Consider the following 9,143-nt stretch of genomic DNA (forward strand, 5'->3'; position numbering starts at 1 on the left):
AGGCAGAAGCTGAGAAGGTCCCCGAGTGCTATTATATTAAGAATGACATTTTAATGAGCAAGTGGAGACCTTCCCAGAGACCCACTGATGAGGACTGGGCTATAGTTCATCGGGTTGTTGTTTCCCTGGGGCACCGTAGTGAAATTTTGAGAATTGTTTATGAGATCCCAGTGGCAGGTCATGTGGACTCAGATCAGGATAAGACAGCATTTTTATTGGCCAGGCTTGCTTAAAGATGTGGTTGAATTTTGCAGAACTTGCAATACATGTCAGATAGTTGGGAAGCCACAGCCTTCAATTAAACCAGCCCCACTGACCCCGATATCTGCTTTTGACAAACTAGTAGGGTTCTTGTGGATTGCATCAGACCCTTACCCACAACTAAGTCAGGTCACAAGTTTCTCCTAACCATCATAGATTTGTCCGCTAGGTTTCCAGATGAGAAAAATCACAGCGAATGTTGTGATTGAGGGGTTAATACATTTTTTCCACTAGATATCGATTGCCAAAAGAAATAGTCAGATCAGGGGTCAGATTTCATGTCAGGGGTATTTCAAGAGGTCATGACTAATTTGGGAGTGAGACAGCTCATATCCCTTATCATCCACAGTCACAAGGTGCTTTGGAGAGATATATGATAAAGGCTTATTGTTTTGAGTATCCTTATGATTGAGATAAGGGGATATCACTATTATTTGCCACCAGAGACATACTAAATGAATCCATTGCTTTCAGTCTATTTGATTTGGTCTATGGGCATGAGGTTAGGGGTCCCCTTAAACCCACTAAAAGATTTTTAGCACAGGAAGAGGAAACTGCCCTCTTACATTGTGCGACATAATTGAGAGAGACTCAAAAGTTAGTGATATGGCCAGAAAACATCTCAAGATTTCCCAGCAAATGATGAAAATCCAAGTGACTAAAACAACTAAGGCAAGCAGTTTGCAGCCTAGAGACAAGGTGTTAGGTTTGTTGCCCTTGCCTGGGAAGCCACTGAAAGCTAGGTTCAGTAGGCCTTGCTTCATTAAGAGGAAACTTAGTGAGGCAAACGATCTGGTTAGTACCCCAGACAGACAGAAAAGTCAAAAGGTGTGTCCTGTGAATATGTTGAAAAGATACCATGACCATGAACCTTGTCAGCAAATCAATGCAAGTCAAATGACAGAAGAGGAGGTTGAAGACAGTGGTACTTTGATGAACTTGAGGAAAGGGGCAGAGACTGAGAATGCTCAGATTGAAACCCCTGCAATGAAACCGGCAAACACAGAAGTGTTCGAAAATGTAGATACAGTTCTACACTACCTTTCTAAACAGCATAAAAGGGACATAGCTAAACTGCAAAAATAATTTAAAGCAAAATTTGCAGATATGCCAGGTCGAACTCCTCTGGTTACTCCTGGGGTTAATGTAGGGACAGCTACAGCCATTAAACAGAACCCTTAGCAACTCAATCCTGATAAATTGGCTCGTCAGAGGAGGTTCAATAATAAAGAATGATATAATTGAACCTGGTCGAAGTAGCTAGAATTCACCAGTGATACTTGTTCCAAAACCAGATGTTCCAAAAGATTTTGTATTCTCGGAAACTCAATGTAATAACTAAAACAAACTCTTATCCAATCCCATGACTTGAGAATTGTATTGACAGAGTGGGGAATTCAGTCTTTATCAGAAAGATGGACTTGCTGAAAAGTTATTGGCAAGTTCCTTGACCAACCAAGCGAAAGAAATTTCCACCTTTGTGACCCCAGATGGTCTTGTTCAAAAAAGATGTATCGGTAAGCCCAGCAACTAAAGGCCAGTCAGTTTCACTTCAGTGGTGGGGAAACTTCTAGAAAAAATAATTTGGGTCAAAATTATCACATGGACAAATGTGGGTTAATAAAGGAAAGCCAGCATGGATTTCTTAAAGGAAAATCATGTTTAACTAACTTGCTGGAGTTTTTTTGAGGAGGTAACAGAGGATTGATGAGGGCATTGCTGTTGATGTAGTCTACATGGACTTTTAAAAGGGTTTGATACAGTGCCACACAATAGGCTTGTAAGCAAATGGAATAAAAGGGACGGTAGCAACATGGATATGGAATTGGCTGAGTGACAGGAAACAAAGTAGTGGTGAACGGATGGTTTTTAGGCTAGAGGAAGGTTTGTAGTGGAGTTTCCCAGGGGTCAGTGTTGGGACCCTTGCTTTTCCTGATATATATTAATGACCTAGACCTTGGTGTACAGGGCACAATTCCAAAGTTTGCAGATGATACAAACTTGGAAGCATTGTGAACTGTGAGGAGGATAGTGAACTCCAAAAGGACATAGACACGTTGGTGGAATAGAGTCATAGAGTTATACAGCGCAGAAGCAGGCCCTTCGACCCACCATGTCCGTACCGGCCATCAAGCCTATCTATTCTAATCCCATTTTCCACACTCAGCCCGTAGCCTTGTATGCAATGGCTTGTCAAGTGCTCATCTAAATACTTCTTAAATGTTGAGGGTTCCTGCCTTTACCACCCCTTCAGGCAGCGTGTTCCCGATTCCAACCACCCTCTCGACGAAAAGATTTTTCCTCAAATTCCCTCTAAACCTCCTGCCCCTTACCTTAAATCTATTCCCCCTGGTTATTGACACCTCCGCTAAGGGAAAGTTTCTTCCTAGCTACTCTATCTATCCCCTCATAATTTTGTATACCTCAATCAGGTCCACCCCCTCCCCACCCCCAAAGCCTTCTCTGCTCTAAGGAAAACAACCTAGCATATCCAGTCTCTCTTCATAGCTGAAATGCTCCAGCCCAGGCAACATCCTCATGAACATCCTCTGCACCCTCTCCAGTGCAATCACATCCTTCCTAGAAGTGCGGCAACCAGAACTGTACATAGTACTCCAGCTGTGGCCTAATTGGTGTTTTATACAGCTCCATCACAACCTCCCTGCTCTTATATTCTATGCCTCAGCTAATAAAGGCAAGTATCCCATATACCTTCCTAACCACCTTATCTACCTGTGCTGCTGCCTTCAGTGATCTATGGACAAGTACACCAAGGTCCCTTTGACCCTCTGTACTTCCTAGGGTCCTACCATCCATTGTATATTCCTTTGCCTTGTTAGTCCTCCCAAAATGCACCACCTCACACTTCTCAGGATTAAATTTTATTTGCCGCTGCTCTGCGCATCTTACCAGCCCATCTACATCGTCCTGTAATCTAAGGCTATCCTCCTCACTATTTACGACACCATCAACTTTCATGTCATCTGCTAACTTACTGATCATACCTCCTATATTCACGTCTAAAGCATTAATGTACAGTACAAACAGCTGGAGGACATTTGCATACTAAGAGACGGTGCTTGGAGAGACAAAGCAGCTACTCCCTGGTCCAATTAACCCAAATGGATTTTGATCACCAGACATTGAAGGTGTAAGGAAGCTCACAACCAGTGTCTGCTAAGATGGAGAATCCACAAATTCAGGAGTGGTTAAACAAGCTGCTCACATGACTAACCTGCTGTCCCAAGCCTTTTTTTTGGGGCACAGGACAGTTTGAAATAAAAACAAGAAATGCTGGAAATACTCAGCAGATCTTGCAGCATCTGTGGAGAGAGAAGCAGAGTTAACGTTTCAGGTCAGTGACCCTTCATCAGAACAGTTTGAAGACAGATTGCAACTGAACCTGGAACAAGAGCGCCTCTCTCCTGGCTGGCTCTCTCTCACAAGCTTCCAGACCCACTGAAGTCTCAAACCTCAAGAGAGAAAAGACTCCTACATCGAAACAAGTTAAAGCATGCACTGGGCCCCAACGAACAGCAAGACTTAGCATCAACCAAAGACTCCACACTGAACTCAAAAGACTGTAAATACACCCAGCTAGTCCCTCAAACTTTTCTCCTTTATTCTTTCTACTTTTTCTGTCTCTATCTGCGTCCGTGTTTATCGCGTATGCATGCGAGCGTGATCGCGTCGTGTATTCGTAGTCGTTAACCGGATTAGAGTTTAAGGTTAATAAACTTCCACCTTCCTTGTGTAAATCTAAGAAAACCTGTCGGATTGATTTCTTTGCCTTACAGTTGGAAAGCAGTGATAAAGGATTCACTGAGGAGGAGCTAAAACATTGTGTTTTTTAAATTAAACCCCATTATGGTTAAACCAGGCAAAGGCTGAGAGCGAACCCCTGGGCCCCTTTCTCACCTGGTCGTAACAAGTGTAAAATTTTAATAATGAAAATGTTTACAATGTAATATGTGATTATGTTGTAAGAAAAATATACTACAGTAATGAATTTTCTTTTTTTCTAAGGGGGGAGGTGTTATAAATGCTGGACTTTGTAACATGATTATGTTTTTAAAACTAATTTTTACAAGTTTAACATAGAGTCTGAGAAGTCAGGTGAATTCACAACCACTCTGTCTAAGGACAAGACAGAAAGCTTGGTTACCAGGACAACAGAGAATTCAGATCAAAGACTTTTTCTGAAAAACCGAGACTGCAGGGGTACAACACCTGAAGAACAATGGGTTTCACGCTCCCACTTTCGGATCATTAGCAAGGAGTCAGGGATTTTGAAGATGCAAATTACCAGGGAGCTCTTAACACCCGAGAACAATGGAAGCCCCAGGTGGCTCTGCTGAAAACCAGACTTTTGGATTTTGCATATTGGAAAAGGACAATAAGCTTTGATTCCAGATAAGTTTAACAGATTTTCTGAAGGCAGACAGACTGTACAGAAGATCAGCGTTGGCCACCTCAGAGGAGGCTGTAAGAAAGGAAACCAGCAGTGGCAGCCGCAAGGGAGAGAGAGGGAACACTTGCTCTCAGAAGACCAAGTGTTGCAGACTGGCACATTCCAAGGTCCAGGACTACGTGCTGAAGGACGCACTAAAGTTTGGGGCAGCTGTCGCAAAGGCTCAACGGGGAAAGGACACTGTGTAAGGTCCTCTCGCCATAGTAAACCGAGGGTCAGGAACCTGTGTTCAACCCCTCGGGCTACATGCACCAAAATATGGTTTTGCTGTGTAATGCAAATGTACATTGCATGCAAAATAGAATGGCAAGGGTTGAGGCAACTCACTTTCTGTATCGAAGGAAACTAATTTCTTTTGCACTTTCTGGAATGTCAAATTGGAACTGGTTTGCAATGTTTTTTTTTTAATAAATAAGATTTTTATGAATAAAGTAGATTCTTGGGAAAAAAAACTGCTCTCAGAAGACTGATACAGCGAAAGGCTGCAAAGCCTTGAACCGGTTTTGAAAGTTGAGGTTTGTGGAGAAGTAAAAGCCCAACAGGATCACTAGGAATTGCCTTATTCACAGACGTCCAGGTCAGAGGTGCTCAGAGAACTGAACGAAGAGGACACCAATTTTGAAAAGGTGTGGGAAATCAACCTTTGCAACTGCGAGGAGTTTGGGACTTTGATGACAAAATTATGTGGCTAAAAGAGGACTGTGGAACGTACAAGTGTGGTGTGAGGTTTTCAAGTGTTTTAATAAGTAAATACCTTTCTTTGTAATTTGGTGTATAAGCTACTTACGAAGTACTGTTTAGTTAATGAGAACGTTTTTTTGAAGTTTAGTTGCTTTAGTAAGTCTTAAAACTAATTCTTTAAACTGGTCTGGGGGTTCATATCTCGTATTTTAATGCTAAGTCTCACTGAGGCCGTAACTGTAGTATAATGTACATAAGCTGTTGCTGGGTATATTAGGTGTATAAACTTTCTGCACCATCACAGGATGTGTCACAAGTCTGAACCTCGTGTTGCTCAGTGTTAATGTAGATGCCTTAGAGATAAGACCCCTGCAAATAAATTCCTATTACTTTGACCCAAAGTCTACTATTCTCATTTAATATTAACAGCACACTGACAAGTATAGTACAGTAACAAACCCTATAAAGAAAAAGGAAAACAGTAATTAGAGAGAATGAATAAAAGACAGTTACAGGAAGAGATACAATTTTGATTTAACTTTTCATGAATGGTGTGGGAGAAAATCAGTATTCCAGCAATTTTCAATCATTCAAACCTATTGAACATGCAGATTCCAGTGATACATTTTCAATTATTCAAGATTGACAAAAATTTAGCTCAATAGACTAGTCAAAAGGAAATGTTATTCATTTTTTAAAAATTCATTCATGGGATGTGGGCGTCGCTGGCCAAGCCAGCATTTATTGCCCATCCCTAATGTTCCTTGAGAAAGGCAACAGCGTTGGACAGCAAGGCCAGAACGATTGAGAGAAAAGAGATGAGGTTAGATGTCACGCTTCAGTGTTAAACAATTGTGGATTATGTTTGGAAAGAGTGACTGAGGGAAGGGTGACGTTTGTGTGCTACTGGGCAAAAAGGTTTGAGAAGTTAGAAGAGCAGACAGTGTGATGAATCGACTTCAACTGCGAGGATTCAGGGAGCAAGAAAATAACGTATGGCAGAATACTTGGGAGTGTAAATATAATTCAGAGGAACTTTGATAAAATAGATAGACAAAAAAAGGTTACGATGAAAAAAAAGGTTGCTGGCTGTACAGGAGAACTGCCAATCAGATGGCAAGATTTTTTCACCATATCCTGTGAAGAAGTAGAAGAAATAGTATGCAAGACCTCTGTAGAGTTGCTAAAGGAATACAATTATTTGGCAAAGACATATTTAGTACTTCTCAGTCCACTAATTTCAGCACAGCAATATCACTTATTCCGAAAGAAATCATCTACTTCAAATAAACCGAAGAGAATGTAAGATGAGAAAACTGCAAGAGATTCAATATAGTCATACCTAAACTGTGTAACATCTATATGGCCTTTAACACAAGAGTCACAATTGGTGCATGGCGTATGACACAGTATGAACTAAGCACAGATCCAAGTATAATTTTTTTTTAAAACTTTTTTTCTAAAACTTTTTTTCTTTTACAATACACATATAAAGAAAGGCAGTTATTTCGCTGTCCCTCTCAGGAAAGTTGCACAACACTGGAAAATTCAAGATGAAATCTATGCCCTCATCAAAAATCAACTTCTATTTGAATATCCTTATGGATGAAAGCAAAATGTGAAAACAATATGCATAAAGTAAATATTCAGAAAAAAGCTAGCTGTTAATGCGGATGATTTGTTTGAAACAAATAGCTGAAATTGAAATACATTTTTGCTAATAAAATCAATTAAGCAAAATCTGATTGCACAACACTGAATGTACTAAACTTGTACCTCTCTTTTGACTTTTACTTGATAAAACTCAAATACGAATGATGTAAATCACAATTTTTGCACAGTATGCAACACAATCCAACTCTAATCTTGCAACACAGAAGTGCCAAAATCAATTTTAAAAAGTGTTATAGCATGCACATTAGATACCTGCAATTGGACTGTTGGTAACAAACCAGAATAAATGTGGCTTGCTTGAGAAAATTATAATTAACAGAACGAGTTTAGCCTCCACTTAGTTACACCCCTGTTTTGCTCGATTCCATTAACCCGTATGCTGCCATTTGTGAACAATTTGTCAATAATTTGAGAGTTCGGATATTCTTACTTCTAATATAGCGTGTTTTACTGAAGATTGTTTTACTGAAGACTGTTTTACTGCATGCAAGCACGGTTTAATTTCTTGGGTGTTAGAGTAAATTAATTCACTTCATTGGCGAACAAAAAAGTTGCAAAAATACACTCCATGCATACATGCTTAATTTAAAAAAAAAATGCAAGATTGATGAGATTAATTTTGATTGTAGCCAATAAAGCAGAATATAGATACAATTTAGATTTTACTTCTATAAATAATTCAGTTCACATTACAGTATGATGTTGCCAAAAGTTAAGATGCACTGCAAATATTTCTACTTCACAAGAAATTTAACAGGCTAAAAATACTTGCTTCCTTCCCTCTTTGCAACTTTTCCACTCCTGCCTTGAATATTGGCACAGGTTAATAGCCCAAGCTGTATATTACTAAAACCCGCACAAAAGTTAATTGCAGAGCTGCTGGCACTCAAGTACATTGCACTGATTTTTATTATTTCTGTGATAATTTTCTGAATTGTCATTCCGGCTTTGGGAAGGGAGAGGAGCAAGGGATGAAGTGAAGAGGGAGACATTTTAAATACAACCCAAACCCACGTATCAATCATTGTTCAAATATCCAACGTCATTTCCATATCAAATACACTAGAATTCTTGAAGCAAACCTGCTAAACAGTGATAAGAGTGCTCATGGCAAATTAAGAATTTTATCTTTTCTTCCATTTAACATTTTAATTTCTCAGAACATGGACCCAAGGACTGCCATTCTACTACTAAGATTCTGCTGCTAAAAAAGGTAGCATTTATGACAGGGGAGTAGTGCTTTAATATTGCATTTATTCATGTTTCTTCCTCTTCGACAATAGTCAGGGAAGAGGTGGCATGACTAGTAGAGCAGCCACAGCACAAGACCAAATAACTCTGGCCTTGGAAAGGAACAGGAGCAAGGGAAGAAAAGGGAGATATTTTAAACCCAACCCAAACCCATGGACAATCCCACGTTCAAGTATCCAACTTGTCATTTCCTCATCAAATAGCAATGCATGTGCATGAGAATTCTGGGAGCAAACCAGTTTAACAGTGATAGGAGTGCTCATGGCAAGTTAAGAATTTTACCTGAGTTATATGTTTGTATGACTCCCTAAACTTAACTAGTCAAACAGACAGTATTTTCATCCCTTTCCCCCCACGCAAAATCTTCTGTGTTTTATCAATATCTTGCATAACTGTTAAATGGGACGCTGCATTAAAGCAGTCAACATCAGGTGACTGCATGCATATTAAAAAACAGGTGCTGTGCAATTAACCAGTGAATTTGATTGGCCTATTGCTCAAATATTTCTTGAAATAAATTATATTTAGTCCCACTATATTCAGTTTTGCAGCCACTGATAAAATATAAAATATGTTGGCATGGGTTGAGGACATCAAATCCCTTAACCACTGCTAAGTGTCTGAACTTAACTGAGCAGTTTTCATTAATGAACTAAAACAATTTTCCTTTTCTATGCTACGAAGCAATGTCAGTAATTGTGCCAAGCATGACCTCGTTAAACAGTGCATTAGTTTGGTGCAGCACTAATTGTCCTGTACTTTTAACAAATTAAAAAAAGCAATCTCTTGATGGGGAACATTCTGT

At 39.7% G+C, this 9,143-nt stretch overlaps 1 protein-coding gene across 12 annotated transcripts in view; it reads right to left on the reverse strand.

The window, feature by feature from the left end:
* Window positions 1-9,143, reverse strand: part of mycbp2 (MYC binding protein 2) — a 243,061-nt gene that overhangs the window by 81,270 nt on the left and 152,648 nt on the right. The window lies entirely within an intron of this gene.

The sequence above is a fragment of the Heterodontus francisci genome, chromosome 6 (genome assembly GCF_036365525.1).
Source record: "Heterodontus francisci isolate sHetFra1 chromosome 6, sHetFra1.hap1, whole genome shotgun sequence".
Taxonomy (NCBI): Eukaryota; Metazoa; Chordata; class Chondrichthyes; order Heterodontiformes; family Heterodontidae; genus Heterodontus; species Heterodontus francisci.